The 20773-nt window shown below is 45.4% G+C and overlaps 1 protein-coding gene and 1 long non-coding RNA gene across 5 annotated transcripts in view; one reads left to right on the forward strand and one right to left on the reverse strand.

Moving 5' to 3' along the window:
* Positions 1 to 5653: 5653 nt before the first annotated feature.
* Positions 5654 to 13027, reverse strand: LOC122466684. Its single transcript, XR_006292395.1, has 3 exons — positions 12793 to 13027; positions 12551 to 12589; positions 5654 to 8095 (listed from the first exon to the last, which is right to left on the reverse strand). It is a non-coding gene; the product is annotated as an uncharacterized LOC122466684 (long non-coding RNA).
* An 80-nt stretch (positions 13028 to 13107) lies between these two features.
* The window catches only part of SLC26A5 (solute carrier family 26 member 5), a 42395-nt gene continuing 34729 nt past the window's right edge, over positions 13108 to 20773 (forward strand). The window contains exon 1 of one of the 4 annotated variants that reach the window (XM_037889196.2): positions 13108 to 13277. The gene's annotated coding sequence lies outside the window, so the exon portion shown is untranslated. The remainder of the gene's footprint in view (positions 13278 to 20773) is intronic. The other 3 variants (XM_037889194.2, XM_037889195.2, XM_043551962.1) reach the window with 3 other exon arrangements.

Genomic DNA, 20773 nt, shown 5'->3' on the forward strand with positions numbered 1-20773 from the left:
CTGTATACAGTAGAAATGAGTGACTACATCCATGTAGTTCACCTTTTTGCTGCCATAGAAATGCTCAAGCTGTAATATTCCACATTGGCAAAGTTCCTCAAATGATTAAACCTAGTCTAAGAATATAATTCCTATAAACATGCAAATTAAAACAGCTCACAAAAATGAAATCCTCCCTAATGGACAACTTAAAGGATTTCAAGGTATACCTGTTTCCAAGGAACTGCAATGAGAAGGGAAACTTTATAATGCTTGGTCTTTCACTACAAGAAGTCTTACAGTATTGTTATGGGATTTTTTTCAAGACTTACTGAGAATAATATATTTGTGAAACAAATGGGGGGAACCAGTTAGCAGGAAACATTAAGGGCAAAATCCAAAATTCATTGAAATTGATGGAAAAAACTCCTTTGACTTCTAAAGTCTTTGGATTAGGCTCCACATTACTGGCTATAACGTACTCGGTTGTTATGAGCTGCGCTAGGATTTACAAAATATTTCAGGGTCAGAGGCTAGAGCTTTTGTGTTTCTGGCATCTGCCCTTGCATCCATTCAGAGGCGGATTAGACCAGACTTTTGATTTTCCTTTGTAAAAGAGAAAGTCACAATGAATGAAAATCTGAACCACTTGCTAGGCCCAGAGTGCACACACTCAGGTTTCCTTATTCCCAGTTGTCCCTTATGTGAAACTACTGTCCAGAAATTTGCAATTCTGTTTGTTCTAGTTCAGAGCATTTGACATAGACTGGAATCCTGCTACTATTCCATTGGGAAGGCCCCACCAAGAGCTGGTAAAAAAAAATTAAACATTTTATTTTCATTTTCCAAAAGACCTCAGAGAGATGAGCTAGACCTGGCCAGTGAAAACGTGCCAGGAACTGCACAACTTACTTCTCAGGGAAAGAGACTTGTTAAATATTGAATATAATATAAATGTTCCAATATTAGCTCCTGATTTAAAATAGCATGCTTGATTTAAGACACCTAATAAATGGGGCAAGGGCTTAAAGAAACCAAAAACTACATTTAGTCTCACAGCATGGAAATAACTATAGTTCAAAAATGCATAATGATGAGTATTAATGGATTAGTGCTCCCTGTCCTCTCTCACTACAGAGACTAGGGAAAATTGGTCCTACATAATTTGACTGGAGAATTTTGTTAGCCACAATAGGGAAAGGCTGGTGTTTGAATTTTGGGGGTATCCAATTGGTTATTGTTTTAGCACCTATAGCTGTATCTAGGTACCTAAAAAAGAGGTAAATACAAGACTCCTGTCCTGAAGAGTGAGTGTCCTATCTAAATGTAACATGACACAACAACAATGGGGGTCATAAACAGACAAGGAATGGGGGAGGGAAGAATATACTGACAATAAGATGAACACACAGCTAGTCACTACAGCGTGTACATAGCTGAATGGTTCAATTTCCTGAGTGGTTATTTGCCCCTCATGGAAATGGCAGAAGTGAGTTTTTAGAAGGGATCTGAATGTAGTGAAGGAAGTGGCCTAGGGATTTCAAACCCACACACACACACACACACCGGAATTTCCCCAACACCCCCAGTGGTCAACTAGTTACATGCAATGTTGCCAATTTAGTCATTGATTGGAAATTTGAATTCAATTTGAAACATTAATACACGCTTTAAAAGCATATACTGTGTATGATAAAATACTTGTACCTGAAAAAGTATAATAGGTTTGAAAAGTCTGAACAAAGACTAGCTTCTTCACACAGCTGTTGTTTTTTCTGACAATGTTGGTGTATTTGTTTCGGCAATGTTGGCCAACCTTATAATTTCAAATTATGATTTGTAAGCAAGGTCTGAATGAGCTCTCCCCTGACAGCTAGTGATGAGCTGGGACGGGGTGAGGGGAAGGCTTCAGGACCAGACTGTATTTACATGAACTCACCTACTCTGCCTAGGTATCCAAAAGACAGAGCTATGTTGCCCAAGTGATCAATTTTGGCTGGTGTTGGGTAACAAAATCACTTTAGTATTGAATGTGGGGGTCATGAAATGTTGTTATCCTTATTGTCTGAGTAAAGGGCAGCAGAACTATACTTGTCCTGTCCTGATTGAGGGGGTCAGCCTCAGTGCTTAATTTTTGCCAGGGCTGAGCCCCGACACCTTTGGGCTTGGCAGTTCATAGCCCCAGGACCTCCGGGCTTGCCACATCAGTTCTGAAAGTAAAAAAGGTTGCTTAAGCCCTGGCACTACTTTTATTACAAATTAAGCACTGGTCATCCTCAAATGAACAGCACTCGCTGAACAAGGGGTTTGGATGGCAGACCCTAGTGGAGAGAGGCGGGAGGGGTTTTGCTTGGTGGTGTGGGCTGCATTATTTGACTTGCCACTCTCACCTCTTTAAAGATAGAGCTTATTAGGCTCCATAGACAGTTGTTTGTTTTGTTAAGTGTAGGGTGACCATATTTCCCTATGCTGAATATGGGACACCTGGTAAAATTACTCTATTCAAGTGAGTTCAATGGCAATCAATCGTACAAATGTTCAAATTAACAGCAGGTTGACTAAGCCCCTGTTAAAAAGAAATACTGCGTAGTTGGATTCTTTTTATTTACCTTCTTATCTTTAAGGCTTTAGGGTTCACATGGGGAGGGGTGACACACACATACATACCCCTATCCCGCCACACACACACGGGGAGGTGTGACACACAAACACTCCCATACACCTCTCTCACACGGGGGGTTGGGGATGGGGAGGGGGTGACCGACCAACCCAACCCTCTCTGCCTGGTGCTGTCTGCCCTCCATGCCTGGCTGGTCCCTGGGATGTACCCGCCTCTCCTGGTACCTGGCACTGCGTCTTCCTGAGGCAATATATGGGGGGAGGGGGCATGCAGGGTCACATGCCACCCCCCCCATCAGATTTCTGCCAGGGTTCACACCAGAATGTGGCCAGCAGCAGCCTTTTGGCACTGTGCAAGAGGGAAGGTACGGGAGCTGCTTCCAGCCACGGGAGAGGAATGACCTGGCCTGTGTCTTTGCGGAGCTCAACTCTTTCCCCGCCCCCCCATCCCCACCCCCGCTCCCATGTGGTTGGAAGCAGCTTGTCCCTTCCTGCCCGCACAGTGTTGAAAGGCAGCTAACAGCTTCAGGCTTCTCCTGGCCACCGACATAACCCAGCCGCCTCCTGTCCCCCGGCTACAGAGTGGTCAGGAATGGGTTAAGCCCTAAGGCTGCATTGTGCACCAGGGCCCAGAAAACCTCACTGCAGGGGCTTCAGCAAACTGGCCAGAGAGGTGGCTCAGCAGGGGAGGGTGCCTAGGGGACAGAGCAGCCCCATGCTCCCTGGGGGTAGGACCCAGGGCTGGGGGGGGGTGTGTGTGAAGAGGGTGCTAAGCACCTGCCTGGGGTGCTGCTGTGGAGCCTGCAGGGTCAGGGTGTGAACAGGCTGGAAATTGCTTCCTCCCCTGCCACTCCAGAGCCTAGCTGAGGGGCAGAGAGGCTTCCCCGTGACAGCGCTGTGTAGCACTTTGGCACATACAGGGCTCAGCTCTTCCTGGCCAGCACCCTGGGGCCAGAGAGTCTTGGGCTTTCCCGGGACACCAGCCCAGCCAGAGGCAGTGGGGGAAGGAAGGAGCCTGCCAGCCAGGCTGCTGATGAGCTGAGTGCTCTGACCAGGGGCTGGTTCTCCCCAGAGCCCTGGGAGTGGGACGTGCCCCGCCGGGGGCGAGGGAGAGGGGGATATGGAGGAGCAGCGGGGCTGGGGCAGTAGGGGGGCAAAGGGGTAAAGCAGGGAGAGAACAGCAAGAGGGGAAGCATGTAAAAGGCCGATGGGTGGGTAGCAGAGGTGACACGTAACCGGACGCTGCCTGACACTTGCCCACACTCACCAACCACCGCAGGTCGCAGCCAGTGTCAGCCGGAAACGGGATGGGGGGACGTGGCCCTGCTGGCTGAGAACCGGCACACAGCGAGGGCTGTGCTGATGGACCAGCAGGGGGAGTGGCCAGCCCTGTGCGCTGCATCTTTGCCCTGCCACCAGCCTTGCAGACCCACACCCATCATCGGCCACTGCACACACACCCACTGCTGGTGGGCAGGCAGCTGGAGCGCAGGGTGTAGACAGCAAATACGGGACAATTTGCCCGTTTTCAAGAAAAAGTCAGGACAGTTTAAGTATGGGCCTGTCCCTTTAAAACAGGATGTCTGGTCACCCTAATAAACATAGAGGAGCTTGGTTTGCCAGATGGATCAGCAAGGCCAATGCTGACAAACAATGTGAAAAGGCTGCAAAATACCAATCCTCTGGACTGCATCAGCATGCAGAAAGCCTTGTAAGCCAGTCATTGTCAAAGCCAATTTTAAAAGTACTTTACAAGGCTGTTAAAAATGCTGAAGACACAACTCGGTTTATTCAAACAAACATGGCTGTCAAATCACACTTTCTCTTTACGCAAGAGACACCTCACACTACAAACTGGAGGCCAATGTTAAGTGCATTGTCATTTGTTAATCCTGAAGTTGGACACTGGTTCCAACCAAGACCAGCACATGCTCACTATCTTTCTGCAAGAAACTCAACTGACAGGTTAGAAGCACGCAGTTGAAAAAGTGAAGCACTCTCTCACCACATTCAGAAAATGTGCATACATGGCTGATGAATGAACTGATGCAAATGGGCATCAAGTATTAAGTCACTGCGCACCTTATCTTCATGTCTGTGGTAGGCCAGTAGATGAATTTCTAGATGTTCATGTGACGGGTTTGGTCACAGAGATCACCTTGCGACTGTCTCCTGACGTGCTGGAATTACCTCTGAGCCTGTTTTCCCTGCCAGCTTGGGACTTCCAGAACCCTGCCTTGTTGAGCCAGACATGCTAGCCTGCTGAACACAGACCCAGGGTCCAGGCCATGACCCCAAAGCTGCAGGCTTTAAGTGAAAACAGCTCTGCAGGTTACCGGACTCCAGCACCCAGACACCCAGCTCCCAATGGGATCCAAAACCCAAATAAATCCGTTTTACTCTGTATATAGCTTATACAGGGTAAACTCATAAATTGTCCACCTTCTCTAACACTGATAGAGAGATATGCACAGCTGTTTGCTCCCCCAGGTATTAATCACTTACTATGGGTTAATTAATAAACAAAAAGTGATTTTATTAAATATAAATTGTAGGATTTAAGTGGTTTCAAGTAATAACAGACAGAACAAAGTAAGCTACCAAGCAAAATAAAGCAAAAACATACAAGTCTAAGCCTAATACATTAAGAAACTGATTACAGGTAATATCTTACCCTCAGAGATGTTCCAATAAGCTTCTTTCACAGACTAGACTCCTTCCTAGTCTGGGCCCAATCCTTCCCCTGGTACGGTCCTTGTTAGTTCCACCAGCCATCCCAGGTGGTAACTAGGGGTTTTCTCATGACTGACAGCCACTTTGTCCTGCTCCACCCCCCTTTTATAGCTTTGGCACAAGGCAGGAATCTTTTGTCTGTCTGGGTCCCCATCCCTCCTTCTAAATGGAAAAGTACCAGATTTAAGATGGATGACAGTATCAGATGTACCAGTATCAGATGACATGATCACATGTCCTGTGAGGCCCCAGCCTTCATTCTTTCTGGGCAGGCCCACATGTACAAGGGAAGGTTTGCAAGTAAACAGAGCCATTTACAGTTCATTGATTCTGAAACACCTTTAATGGCTTCCACTTAATATGTTTACATCAATGATACAAGGTTATATCTTATTCTCCTAACTTCAGACATAGAAATAATACATGCAAACAAATAGGATGAACACACTCAGTAGATTATAAGTTTTGTAATGACACCTTACAAGAGACCTTTTGCATAAAGCATATTCCAGTTACATCATATTCACATTCATAAGCATATTTTCATAAAGCATATGGAGTGCAATGTCATAGTTCAGGTTATAGAAGACACATCGGCTGCATCTCTGACAACCCACATCTTAGAAGAGCTAAATGGTTGTAGATTGAACCCCAAAGAGATGGCTACTTGTGCATTTGAGGGAGTTGCAAACTTCTCTAGCAAACATAGTGGAGTACAAGCTTTGCTCAGAGAAAAGTGTAACTCTAAATTCTCCTATATACCCTGCAGAGGCTACCTACTCTAACTAGAACTAGTATGAGCTGCAGAATCTTCAAAAGGCATTTAAAAAGCTATAAATTTAATATCTTTATTATACCCTTTTTTGAGCAAGCTTCGAAAAGGACTGAACATCTTGGAAAATACAGAAGATACACTGGGGCTGAAGTTCAGATTGGTCCAACCTGGGAAAACCTACTGGCTTTCTTATGAGCGATCCTTGGCTGTTGGCTTAAAATTACTAAAACCATTATTATTGGCTTTGGAAAGTATCTACCAAGATAGGACGGATCTAAGTAGTGAGGCTAGTGGCCTGTTTTTGCTACTAAGTTCAGAGAAAACCATCGCCATTCTCTCTTGTAAGTCTACTGTTGAAACCCTTGGGTCATTAAACAATGCCATCCAGGCATCTGCTACAACAGTGGTAGATCTCTGTCCAGCAATTGAAGCTACGCTTGGATCAATCAGAGAGATATCCACTGAAAACGGAAGAAACAAAGACTTCAGTTCAGAAGTTGACTAATTAGGGCACTTATATTGATTCTTTAAGCGAAGAAGACAAGAAGTGCTTGTTAAGCCCACTGAAAAAGTAAAGTACACAGACTTGATTCTTACATCTCTACAACAGCAACTTCTGGATTCTATCAACCTCTACATAGCTTTTACAGAAGCCTGTCTAATAAAACACCAACAGTTGAGTGGAGTGAGGCACTACCTACAATGGGGCTGCCACGGGATCAGGACAGAATAGAGAATTTGAACAAAGAATGGAATATCATACGACAAATGAATGAAGATTTGACTTCAACTTCTTTTTTATCATCGCTAGTGGTTTGACCCAATTTTTGTGTTATGTTTCCTGGAATTAAATACGTAGGAATTCATCTCTTTCTACTCCCCCTCACAACAGCTCCAGCTGAGCGTTCTTTTTCCTCATTGAATAGAATTTTGTGTTCTGAAAGAAGTCGCCTTCTGCATGATCATGAGTGTACCATGAAGGACTGGGAGTACCGGACACATGAGAAGACACCAAAGATGAATGCACTGCATTCAAGAAGTTCATTAACGGAGTTGTGCAAAATTACAACAAGAAAGATGTAGATGTAGTGCTTCCTAGTAGACTTGTGTAGCCAACTTTAATTTGTGTGATGATTTAAAAACATGAGTTAAATCTAATAAAATGGTTGTGACACATTATTCAGTTTTTACTATGGTGCCATACAGCCCATCTTCGCCCTAATGGTATCGTCCCTCATCAGTCCTCACACACATAGACACACGTATTTTTTAACACACACCCCTAATTTCAATTCCTGGGGAAAACACTGCCCTGGCAAACAGGGTGTGAAATATAGACTGTCGGAGTGACACAGTCAAAGGGACTAATTCTACCCAGCGTGTGACTTTGGAACAGGCTGGATTGTTGACTTTGGGACAGGCATTCTGCCTGAACACACAAACAGCATTCCAATAAGGAACAAGAACAATCAGAAATGTCAGAAATCCACAGCCTTTCCACCCCTTCAGATGCAGGCAGGTCCAATGGCCATCTTCACTTTTTCTAGTGGTTTGGCTGTAAAATTAAATTGACAATGGATGGGATGACTATCCAACTTCTAGTCAGTGCAGCAGTGATGAATCTACCCCTTTGTTTGAACTTGTCTCACAGATTTCCTTACTCTCTTGGGAAACAATGGCTCCCACTGCTTCATTTCCATGTGAACCAGAGGAGCCCCTTGAGACTTACAGTGGGCCCACTGTCATCATGCAAGTCCAAGTGTCCTGTGTCATTAACTGACTTACTCCAGTTATCCTCAATGTATGTTTTGCAATCTTCTCCCATTGTCCATATTGTTTATTCACTAGCTTCTACTCCCAGCTTTTGTTTACCAAACAGATTTCTTAAAATCCAAGCTCCTGCTGTGTGCTGGACTGTAGTAATAGCACGGTATCCCTGTGCTTCCCTCCACTGAACTATTGCGGCATCTCTTGCTTCTTTAGACAATGCTGGAAAGAAGCAATGGAAAAGCAACATTAACTCACTATGTCAAACTAACATTTATAATTAAAATTAAACCCAGCTTCAGATCATATATATTCAGTGTAGCAGTTGATGCAATTATTTTAATGAAATCTCCAATGTTTAAGTAATTCTTATATGGTAACTGTAATATTTGATTTGTAATGAATTATATCTATCAGGAATTGGAATTCCTGGCAAGAAATCTTTAAGTTGATGTTCAATTGTTGTTTATTCCATGTTTCTTTAGTACCAGACTTCCATCCTCTAAGTACTTTTTTGTCTGTGCTTATCTGTTAAAACAAACAAACAAACAAAGCAGTTTGGTTTTAATATGTCAAAACTAATATTTAAACTACAGTAGACGTTAGAGATGGGCCTGAACTGTAACATGGGATCCAAAGTCTCTTGTCAAGACATTCACATCCAGTTCCAAACTTCATAGCTTGAGCCTCGCTCTATAAGCCACTGGACCAAAAGACCTTCTAAATCCCCTGAACTGTGTGGAAATTTAGATTCACAGCCAAACACTATTCTAGGTCTCTATAGTAGTTAATAAGGACACACATTAGGCACATTCCAGCTCAGCACAAAGAACATAGAGGGCGTGATACCAGGTCAGATCAGTTAATCATGTGTGGCCTCTAGCAGTGTCAATACTTGCTGCTCTAGGACAGTGGTTTTCAAACTTCGGGCTGTGACCCAGGACTGGGTTGCAGAATGTAAGTCTCTGGGTCGTGGCAGCTCTGGTCAGCACCGCCGACTGGGCCGTTAAAAGTCCCATGGGGAGTGCTGCCTGGCTAAAGCAGGCTAATCCCTGTTCTGACACCGTGCTGCAACCTGGAAGCGGCCAGCAGCAGGTCTGGCTCCTTGGAGGCAGGGTCACAGGGCTCTGCGCGCAGCCCCCACCCCGAGTATTGGTTCTGCACTCCCATTGACTGGGAACCAGCCAATGGGAGCTGGAGGGGGCGGTGCCTGCAGACAAGAGTTTCGCAGAGCAGCTTGCGTACCTCTGCCTAGGAGCTGGACCTGCTGCTGGCCGCTTCTGGGGCACCGCATGGTCCACGGTGCCTGACTTAGCACCCCTGCTGCACCGCTGACCGGGAGCTGCCCAAGGTAAACCCGCACCCCAATCCCCTACCCCAGCCCAGAGTCCCCTCCCACACCCTGAACCCTTCATTCCAAGCCCCACCCTGCAGCCCTCACCCCCCTACCCCAACCCTCTGCTGCAGCCCTGAGCCCCTTCCACACCCCAAACCCCTCATCCCCAGCTCCATTGAGTTGCGGGCATCAACAATTTTCTTCAACTGGGTCGCCAGAAAAAGTTTGAAAACCACTGCTCTGGGAGAAGTAGAAACTTTCCCCCAGTGCACTGAGCCAATTGTGAGGAGGGGAAGGAGGAATAAGTGAAAATACCCTGTCCTCTGAACATTCAGTTCCCATGACTTTTTAACTTTAGATCATGTATCAATCCTTTGTGATATTACCAACAGTCAAACAGGTTGATTGCTAGGAGCATGTGAAAAAAAATTTTCATCTATTCCACAGGGTGTGAGTGGAGTGTGGCATTTAAAAGACCTTACTGTGTTGAAATCAACAGCTTTTCAAATCTTGGGCAAATGAAATCTTTCTCATAATATTTGGTCTCACTTTTCTGAATTATATAAACAAATGTAAACTCCTATACATTCTAGCACCGACATAATCTCACCTGTTCTTCTTTGTTTTGCTATGTGTCCTGCTCAGTACATATGCTTAGATACTTGATTTGAAACTAAATTAAAAATTTGAACAAGTAAAGGCTAAACCAAAAAAAAACCCCATGGAGACTCCAATTCAGAAAAAAAACACTAGATTTTAGACTTAGCAAGGGTTATTTATACAAGACTTTGGGAAAGTCTTCAGGAAACAAGATCCTCTCCTATTTATAAAAGGATCTTCAATTATCCAGATTTATATAAAACAGTAGCATCAAGCACCCAACCTACAGCCCAGATCTGATCTGCTTGATGTTTGTATGTAGCCTGGATGCAATAGTGAAGATTGTGTTCTGAACTCCATATAGAGAAGGAACTAGGTCCTTTTTAAAAAAACAAACAAACACTGAGTCTCATCAAGCTCAAAAGTTCACAACTCTTAAGGGAAGCTGATCACAGAGTTTTTGAGAGTAAGAAGAGGTGGTGGTGAAAATTTGCTGTTTTTAAAAACAAGACTTTTAAAAGCCAGTCTCTTTAAATTTTCAGAAAGAGACAAATGCTGTTTTACACTCTTCTACTTGAACAACTGTAAGACAAAAATATATGAAATTTGGCATGCTACTTTATACACTGAGAGAGCACTGTGATCTGCTATTAAAAATAAATTTGATGCAATGAAAAAAGATGTTTTGAGCCTTTTTCATTAGAATTTATTTTATTTTTGGTACAGAAGCTGCTGCTTTTTTTTTTCTTTCAAAAGTCACAGGCGCATAGACACTACATTGATACACTATCATACCACCTATAGTGGACCTAGGGTATGATACACTGTCTGTACATAGGAATCCATGATCAGATGCACTGTCTGGAGCCTGGGGCAGAGGGGGGCTGCAGCCACTTATGCGTCAAGGAGGAGTGAGCGGGTAATAGGTGGGGCTCAGAGTATGAATGGACCTGAGGACCACATAGGGAGGTAGTGAGTATGAAAGGACAGACACCTCTGAAGGACAGTTGAAGCCAGTTATGGGACAGGAGGGGATGAGCAGATAATAGGGACTCAGGGCGGGATGGGGGTAGCTCAGGAAGATAGTGAATATGGGCTAAGGCTGCTACATTCCCCCAAAGAACTGCTCCTCACTCTAAATGCCCACCTAATATTGGCCCATCATTGCACCACTGCATCAGGGCAGAGGGAAAACAACAGAATTCATATAAAGAAAAGGAGTACTTGTGGCACCTTAGAGACTAACCAATTTATTTCAGCATAAGCTTTCGTGAGCTACAGCTACAGAATTCATATGCCATTCATGCATTCTGCAGTACATTACTGCTCATCTCATTTCCTGTTTATTCCCTTTTCTGGTGCCTTTCTCTGGCACATACAACAGCAGTCTGATAAGTAGCTTTGGGACTGTGGTTACTCACAGTGGAAATGCAGGATGTAAACAATTTAGGAACTTTTGAGTATTTTTTTAATTTTAGCGTTAAGTTCATTAAGAACACAACATGCGAGCATCATATCCACACAAAAATACTCATACTGTAACTGAAAATTACACAGTCATTTGCCATGCTTACATTAACAGATGAGTAAAGAGACAGTCAAGGGAGGCCTTTAGGGCCTGACACAAAGCCCATTGAAGGTGTTGGGGACACTGGGGCATGGCCACTAGGTAACTCGAGGGGATGGAAGACCATGAGTGTCGATGAAGCCCCCTCGCACTAGGCCCAGGTGTCCTTCGCCCCCCGCCTGGAGGCACTTGCAGCAGCTCTGCGTACTAGGCCCAGTTGTCCTTGGCCCCCCCGCCTGGAGGCACTCACAGCAGTTATGCTGAGAATCTGCAACAATATGCTGCAGAGTCAGACTGCCTGAAATTAAGCAAGGCCAAACAGGGCAGATATGGAAGAACAATGCTGAATAAAGCAGCTTTATGTATGGTTTAAGAAATGATACAGAGAACAAGGGACTAGATGGGAACTGGATTGGCTGGCTATATGGATACTTAGGGCAGCTTGCTATTGGATAAGTATGCTGGGAAAAAGAATGTATACAAGCCTGTCTAACTTCCTGCTCTGGGTGCAGGATTTGAGATTTTATTCTCCCTGTACCTTTTTGCAGCTGCAAATAAACTTTTCTGCTTCTCCACCCCGTTGTGATTATTGGGTGTAGCACACTGGGTAGCGAACCAACCTCAGCTCTTGTTTAGCCTCTCGGCACTGGGTGCCGGGAACAAAGGGAATGGAGTGGCTCCAATTGACTTCAGAGGGATGGTGAATTCGCATTAGAACTAGCAGATATATTAAAGTGTGCAACCCCAGAGTTTTACTGTTGTGGTGGTTGTATGAAGACCAACAGCCTGTGAACCCAACCCCCGTCTGCCTTCTGAACGTAGCTAACCTCAGCCTGTGCAGTGCTGTTGTACCCGTGTCCGTCCCAGTGGGTGACAATGTGAGTGAGGTGCTATCTTCTACTGGGTCAACTTCTGTTGGTGAGCGAGATGAGCTTTGGAGCTACCCCCAGCAGAAGGAGCCTGAAAGCAGGGCTCATTGCAATAATGTCAATAGTATCCATTCCTGTTCAGCAGCAGAAGAGGCAAAGAATTGCAAAGAAGGGGTTTTTTGGGCCGGGAGGGCGGAGGCGGCTCACCCCTTTTCATTCACACTAATATTTATTCCAAGAGATTTGTACTCCTAAGCTCTGCAATCAATCAATCAGTAATAAAGACAACCATGCTGCGCACTTACACCGCGCTTTGATGGCCAAAGCACTCTGCAAACATCAACCTAAAGTAAAAAGAAAAGGAGGACTTGTGGCACCTTAGAGACTAACCAATTTATTTGAGCATATGCTTTCGTGAGCTACAGCTCACTTCATCGGATGTAGCTCACGAAAGCTTATGCTCAGATAAATTGGTTAGTCTCTAAGGTGCCACAAGTCCTCCTTTTCTTTTTGCGAATACAGACTAACACGGCTGTTACTCTGAAACCTAAAGTAAGTGGCAGAACCGACCCCAGGCGTCGCCCCAGACGTGACTGGCCCAGGTCCAGCGTCACAAGGCTGCAGTGCGCCTCGTTGCCCGGCTGGGGGCCCCCACGCAGCCATTCGCAGAGCCCACGGCCGAACGCAGACTCTGGGGCCGGCAGCAGGCGGGGCGCCGACACCCGCCGGAGACAGCGCGCTGCGGCCGAGTGGCCGCCGCGCTCACCTGGAACGCGCCAGCGCCGGCGTTCCGGGGCCGGCGGCAGCTCATTGGTGCAGGGGGAGCCGAGGGCCAATGGGAAGGGGGACTACGACTCCCAGCCGCGCTCGAGGCCGCGCCCGGCGGGCGGCGTGGGCGCTGCGGGGGGGTGGTGCCGGCCGGGTGCTGCCGGCTCCCAGGGAAGGGCGCCTCTGGCGCCGGGCTGGGGGCGGGGTGACGCTGTCACGGCGCTAGCGTTGGAAGCGGAGACTGGCTGGGGAAGGCGGCAGGAGGTGAGTGCAGCCCGGTCGGTCTCGACTCACTGAGCGTGGCGGCCAGCGGGGCCGGGGCGTCCCGGGCGGGGGCTCCCGTCCCCTGGGCTCCGCTGCCGGGCCAGCCGGAAGCCTCCGGCGTGGCGGGGGCGCCGGGGCTGCTGCAAGTGACCCGGCTCCGGGGGCGGCTGGGGCGCCGGTGCGGGCTCCTGGCTCTCCCAGCCTTGCGGCGCCGCTCGCCGCTCTGTCCTAGCGGATCGCCGCCCTCCAGCCTTAGCTCCCTGCCCGGCCCCGCTGCCGGGCTCCCGGGGGTGCGTGCCGCTAGGGGCGGGAGTCGGACCCGGGCCCGGGCTGCCCCTGCTGCCCGCCGATGCCCGCTGTTTCCTGGGCGGGCCGGTGTGTGCGCCCCGTTAGATGGGGCCACGAACTGCTCTCACACCATGCAAACATCGCTGTGCTCCAAACAGCCCCCGGCTGGGTGAGTGTGAAAGGGGAAGCCGGCCGACTGTTGTGACACAGGATCAGTCCCTTCCTGGCAATGGGACCTAGTGACTTTACGTGTCGCAAGAATACAATCTTTCTGCGCTGAAGGGAGGAAGGTGGCCAGTACTAATACCAAAACTCTGCCCTTCAGAGGTGACTTCTAGCCAGGGATCTTAGTCTCTTTACCAATTCTTCAACAAAAAAAACTTCAAAAACAGACTCCAATGAGAGACTGCTGAATTGGAATTAATTTGCAAACTGGATACAATTAACTTAGGCTTGAATAAAAACTGGGAGTGGATGGGTCATTACACAAAGTAAAACTATTTCCCCATGTTTATTCCCGTCCTCCCCGCTGTTCCTCAGATGTTCTTGTCAATGGCTGGAAATGGCCCACCTTGATTATCACTACAAAAGGTTTTTTTCCCCCGGTCTCCTGCTGGTAATAGCTCACCTTACCTGATCACTCTCCTTACAGTGTGTATGGTAACACCCATTGTTTCATGTTCTCGGTGTATATAAATGTCCCCACTGTATTTTCCACTGAATGCATCCGATGAAGTGAGCTGTAGCTCACGAAAGCTTATGCTCAAATAACTTTGTTAGTTTCTAAGGTGCCACAAGTCCTCCTTTTCTTTTCACCAGTTAAGTTTCCCAACACTCCTGCACAGTGTGTTGGTACCTTAGGACCCTGGCTATGCCAGGCTTGGAGGAACATATAAAACCTCTAGGTGGTCAAATGAGCTATTGCAGCAGGCCTTGATATGAACATTCATGTAATTCACTGGTGGGGGAAACGTTTTCTGTCATGTCTGCTATAATACAGCTCTGACTCAGCAGGGCTTCTGATCATAACTCTTCACACCCGTGTGCACTGATGCTTGACCTCATCACATTTAGAGTGAACTGGCTTGCACTGGGAAAGCTGGCTGGCTTTCTTAAGAAGGGGGTTTCATTTCAGCCACTTAATTTTTTGGTATTGTTTTCAATAAGAGGGAGAAAAAATTGTCAGAAAGTCCCTTTCAATGCTTGTGTGTACAAATATAGTCTGCTATAAGTGTATCTAAGGCTTGCTTATCTGAAATCCTTGGGGAACAGGGTTCTGTTTTAGGTAAACAGTGGGATTTGGCTAAGTAAATTTAATTGCTGTATTACTAACCCCATTTTACAAATGAGACAATCACTTGCCCAGCTTCAGATAGCAAGTCTGTGAGGGTATGTCTTTGCTGCAGTTAACTCAAGTTATCTTCGTTTGAGTTAGCCTAGCCTGTGTGAGAGCAGCCATGCTAAAATAACACTTGCTTGTCTGTAGTGCTAAGATTTCTGGGGGCGTATCTGGCAGTTCTTAGCGCTGCAATAAGCTGAGCCTCAGTATGAATTCTTCCTTGGTGTATTGTGGGTGAATTTGCCTGGTCCTTTCTGGGAACTGTAGGAAGGTATTGGAGGACTGCCAGTACTCAAAAGAAGATAGTTTGAGTCTACACTGCAGAATGTCATAGCAAACAGGTTGTGCCTGCTTGAGATGTAGCTTATATTCCCTCTCAGGTCAGCCAGCTCAGGTTAAAAGTACCACTTCATTCAAGTTAACGGTTTTTGTGTGTGGACAGGAGTAGAGATCAGGACAACATTCGAGTTATAACCTGAGTTAACTTTGCAGTGAAGATGAGCCTTGAGACAGGTAGGAACAGCTCTACTGCTTCCCAGTCTAGGCTACACTTCCTCTTCCAAAGTAACTAATTTGGGAAGCTGTAAATTTTTTGGGAGTGTGCGTGTTGCAATCAGACACAAGTAGATGGTGGTAACAATTCCTCTGAACTGCTGATATGCCCAGAACTCAAAGAAGTTGCTGGACCTCAGAAATTAGACTGTCCGATCGTGCAAGGGGCAGTGGCATGTCCTGCAAGAAGGGTCCTCACTATCTTTCAGGATCATGCCTTTAATTGTCGTAGACCCCAATTACTGACACACTCATTGTTTCTAGCATACTTTGGGAAGGTGTACTGTATACATGGACTTGACCATATAAATTGGGAAGTGTAAAAGTCTTTGGGCATAGCTGACACAAATGTATTAGCTATGCTTGTATATTGATTTACGTGCTATCCTGCTTTTGTTGTAATTGGCGATATTAAAGACTGGAACTTTCAAAAATGCCTAAGTGGCTTAGGCACTGAGACTCCCACTCTCCAATGTCACATTTAAAAAACTAATGAAATTGAAACAAGAGTTGACTGTCAGGAAATCCGCAAGTTGCTTCAGCAATCTCTTACCCTCGCATATGTCTCGGGTTTCTGGGTTTCAGTTTAAACCAATAACTGGTGGAAATCCAAAGCAACTCCTCTGTGTTGTCTACTCCTAGCATCCTCTGGTGTAGTTGTATTGTTGCTCTGTCAAGGTTCCTTCCCCACTCTGAACTCTAGGGTACAGATGTGGGGACCTGCATGAAAACCTCCTAAGCTTACTTTCACCAGCTTAGGTTAAAACTTCCCCAAGGTACAAATTAATTTTACCCTTTGCCCCTGGATTTCCACTGCCACCACCAAACTTTATCTGGGTTTACTGGGAAACGTAGTTTGAACACGTCTTTCCCCCCAAAATCCTCCCAACCCTTGCACCCCACTTCCTGGGGAAGGTTTGGTAAAAATCCTCACCAATTTGCATAGGTGACCACAGACCCAAACCCTTGGATCTTAGAACAATGAAAAAGCATTCAGTTTTCTTACAAGAAGACTTTTAATAGAAGTAAAGGAATCACCTCTGTAAAATCAGGATGGTAGGTACCTTACAGGGTAATTAGATTCAAAACACAGAGAATCCCTCTAGGCAAAACCTTAAGTTACAAAAAAGACACACAGACAGAAATAGTCATTCTATTCAGCACAATTCTTTTCTCAGCCATTTAAAGAAATCATAATCTAACACATACCTAGCTAGATTACTTACTAAAAGTTCTAAGACTCCATTCCTGTTCTGTCCCTGGCAAAAGCAGCATGCAGACAGACACAGACTTTTTATTTTTCTCCCTCCTCCCAGCTTTTGAAAGTATCTTGTCTCCTCATTGGTCATTTTGGTGAGGTGCCAGCGAGGTTACCTTTAGCTTCTTAACCCTTTACAGGTGAGAGGATTTTTCCTCTGGCCAGGAGGGATTTTAAAGGGTTATACCCTTCCCTTTATATTTATGACATGCTCAATTATGGTTTTATTTCTGCAAGGCCTGAGAGTTACTTCTGGCTCACGGTTTTTATCCTGCAACAGCTGACACTGAAGGTGACACTTGAAGCTAGTCCAGGAGCGTCAACCCTTGCACTGCTTTCCTTGTTAGTGATGTCATCAGCTGTAAGAGGGGAAATGCCAGACGCGGAATGTGAATTAAATACAAATTAACCTGCAAATAAATACATTTTACATCAGCTTCCTTGCCTTGCCTGGGGAGCTTCAGGTCTGCTGCTTAGTTCCATTAAGCAGGAATCCTCAATACTTCTAGAGAAATGAATGCAAACTGTTTTACTTTGAACTCATCCCCTCCTTGTGTAACCTTGACAGTACATTATTGAGGAAGCTGATTTCCATTGGATGATTCTCCCAATGAGGAACACGCCAGGGTCCAATCCTGAGCAAACAGGAAGTTAGATAATGTAATCTTAGATAAACAGCAAGTGCATGAATGAGAGCAGAACCTGTCATAGACCAAATCCCGCTCATGGAGTCATTGAGGTTGATGATATTACTCATATGAGTAGGGCCATTGGAATTCAGTGTAAGGTGTATTGCACAAAAATCTACATTAGAAGTTTAAAAAAAAAAGGGGGGGGGGCAGTAAGCAAGGGCTGAATATTGCCCATGTCTTTTGTTTTGAGTGTAAATGTAGATTATTTCCATGACTGGAGAGTTGAATGTTTTTGAAGAGGGAGAGGGGCTCTACTGGATAAATAATAAAATCAGTTCACACACAGTAGACGTAGTTGTTACTACTTCTCCCAGAAATAATCTTCCATAGAATAAAGTTTTCAGCAGCTAGGCCAGAAATGAGTCTCTCAGGGATCCCCCACACCTCAGGTTTGGGGCAGACTATGCAGCCTGTTCTGCTGCATAGGAAAGCCCGCCTCCACAATAGAACAATTAGGGAGAAACTGTGCTAAGGAATCCTTGGAGAGATTTCCCCTCATCTCTCAGGTTTTACCATGAGGGGAGAGCACCTCATCTGGCCCGCTCACTTGTTATATTGATTGATTAAATAAATGCTGTAATGGGCATAAGAATAAAGGATGAGGAAGTCCAGCTGTGACTTTTTTTTTTTTTAATCTCCATCCACAATGCATAAAAAGGCTGATAAGTCTGTCTCTCTTGCACTTTCCTTGATAATAGGTCTTAATGTCAGAGCCTGTTAAAACAAAACCTCATATGCACAAGTCATGCACCTGGTGGTTTTTCCACTCTCCTTGCAAAAAAAGTATAAAAGATACTAGGGGCTGGCTAGTCTGAGCTAAAACTTCTAAACTCCAGCCCCTTTAAATTGTAAATTCACTTGTCTGTATGTCACATGGACTCTAGAAAAGCATTTTGGGATTGTTTGTGGAGTGTGAGACCTAGATTTATGTTCTCTCCCTCCTAGTCAGTGTCAAGGGGTCTGACTTCAGAATGATTGCATCGGTGGCCTTGGGTTTGGGCCACTGATGCAGTCAACCCAGGGATTATTGTCTCTGGGGAGATGAATTTGGCCCATCGTTTCATGCCCCTGCCAAATCCTGACCAACCCATTTCAGCACGATGAAGTGGACATGAGTCAAACTATGACCCTGATTTCCCCCACCCAAATATTATGAGATTTGACTGAACATTTTTAACGGTTTTACTCCTATTGCGTGATCCCACATTCCTTACTAGGGCAAAGCTGTTGCTGAGTTTAACGAGAGAGCAGTGATGAAGGAAGGGTGGCAAGATCAGGCCCAGAGCTGCAAAAGAGAGGAATACAAATGGCCAAATGATTAAATCTCCCTCTGTTTTCGCTGTGATAGGGTTGGTTATGCTGGAAACAAGAGCCCCCTCTTAGCTGAACTTTGTGGGGGAGGGCCTGGGGTACTTTGCTTTTTAAAGTGAGCCGTGATTTGAACTGTCTTATCAACGTGGCATAGGTATCACATGTTTCAAAAATGGATATTAGTGACCTATAATGGGTTGTCATGGAGAAAACAAACAGCAGTTACTGAACGCAAAATAGCGTATTAAAGGGCTAATGAATTTGGTGGTACGGAACAAATCTTTAGAAGCTAAAATCTTTGACATGGGAAATGAGGTATGAAATATCAATCAATTATATGATCGAGTGTATTTAAAAAAATAGTAAAGTGCAGTGGCTGCAGAAAGATCAAAGGTGATTGTATTTTCTGAGGTAAATGTCACTATTGTCCTTCATCCAAGAGATCATAGGTTAGAAATTATACAGAGAAGTTAATCCTGTATGTCCATGAATTTATGTTGAATCACTCTACGGATTTTCTTGTATGTTTTTTTCATGCGGTTTCAGTTTGTGATGTACAATGCAAGTGCACAGCACCACATGTAGCAAAACAATTAGGGCATCTCTCAAATAATCAAGTTATGAAACCCTTACTTACACTGAATATCAGCCTACTCCACAAGAAGTTCTACTGGAGTCAGTGACACTACCTGTGGTATAAGCTGCCCTTAGACTGAGTAGTATCACAATCTGGACCTCAGAGAGGAAATACAAACAAATAGGAACAAATCTTGAGGTCCTTACAGGGTCCCTTCAGTGGGAGTTTTACCTAAGTAAGGGCTGAGTTGAAATTCAGGGCCCTTGCAATAATTCTGCATGGTCAGATGCCATTGATTCATTACAGAGCTCATCTGCTGAGTTCATTGTTCCACTCTAGTCAGTGCTGGTGAGGCCTCAGCTTGAATATTGTGTCCAGTTTTGGGTACTGCATTTTAAGAGACATGTAGACAGCTTGGACAGAATTCAGAGAGTTGGTTTAGGGCAGAAGTAATTGCTGGACGGGGGTGGGCGGATGTGGGAGTGGTAGACATCACCCCCACTTTTTTCACACATCTTAGCCCTGGTCACTCATTGGTGGATTTGACATGGGCAGGCATTGCAGAAGATGTGTGTGTTAGAGAGATTGGCATGAAGAGAGGCTGCTGGTTGGTAGCTGGAAGGAGAGGGGTTTCCGACAAGAGGGAGCAACGTGGTAGAATGTACAGAGGAGATAGTGGGGGGGAAAGGAAACCATGTTTAGTCAGGAGACTTGGGTCGAACAGAGGGAATGAGTGCGGGGAGTAGGATGAAATGAGGGCGATGCTGTAGGCAGGAACAGATTTATGCAGAGCCTTAAAGATGAGGGTGAGAAGCTTGAACTATATTATGGAGGTTAAGAAATCACAAATGGTTTCAAAGAGGGGAGTGATATGATCTGGGCAGTGCATGAGGAAAGTGACTTTGGATGAACTGGTGTGTGGGGCAGAGAGGCAAGTTGGGGAGATCGGGGTATAGCTTGGTGCTTTAGTAAGGGGCTGTAAGTGAACAAATGGATTTTTTGAAACCAAGGGAGAACCAACTGGTTTTTAAAATGTGGAATTGGGGAGAGAAGTTAAACGTGACCCAAGCATGGGAGACAGGAAAGATTTTTGCCTTGCTGTATTGCAGTGGACTGCAGGACATCCAGGATGAAATGTGAGTGGTTAGAGGTAGGTTTGAGAGTCATCTGCACAGAGTAAATGAAGCCATTTGGGAAATGAGTTAAACTGCAGAGCGAGTTAAGGAGGGGACGACGGAGAGTACCCTGAGGAACACAAGGGACCTGATTCTCTATGGCCTAGCACCTTGTCTGAGCACTTACACCCTTTTTGCACTGCTGTAAAAAGTGATTACTGGTTTTTAGCATTTTACAGACTGTGCATAGGTGTGATAACTGCACAAGTAGGGCAAGGGAGAATCAGGCCTGAGGAGAGAAGAAAAGGGGGTTGAAAAAGAGTAAATAGTAACAAAGTTAAGGTATTTCTTTAAATAACTTTGT

Source organism: Chelonia mydas, chromosome 1 (assembly GCF_015237465.2).
Source record: "Chelonia mydas isolate rCheMyd1 chromosome 1, rCheMyd1.pri.v2, whole genome shotgun sequence".
NCBI lineage: Eukaryota > Metazoa > Chordata > Testudines > Cheloniidae > Chelonia > Chelonia mydas.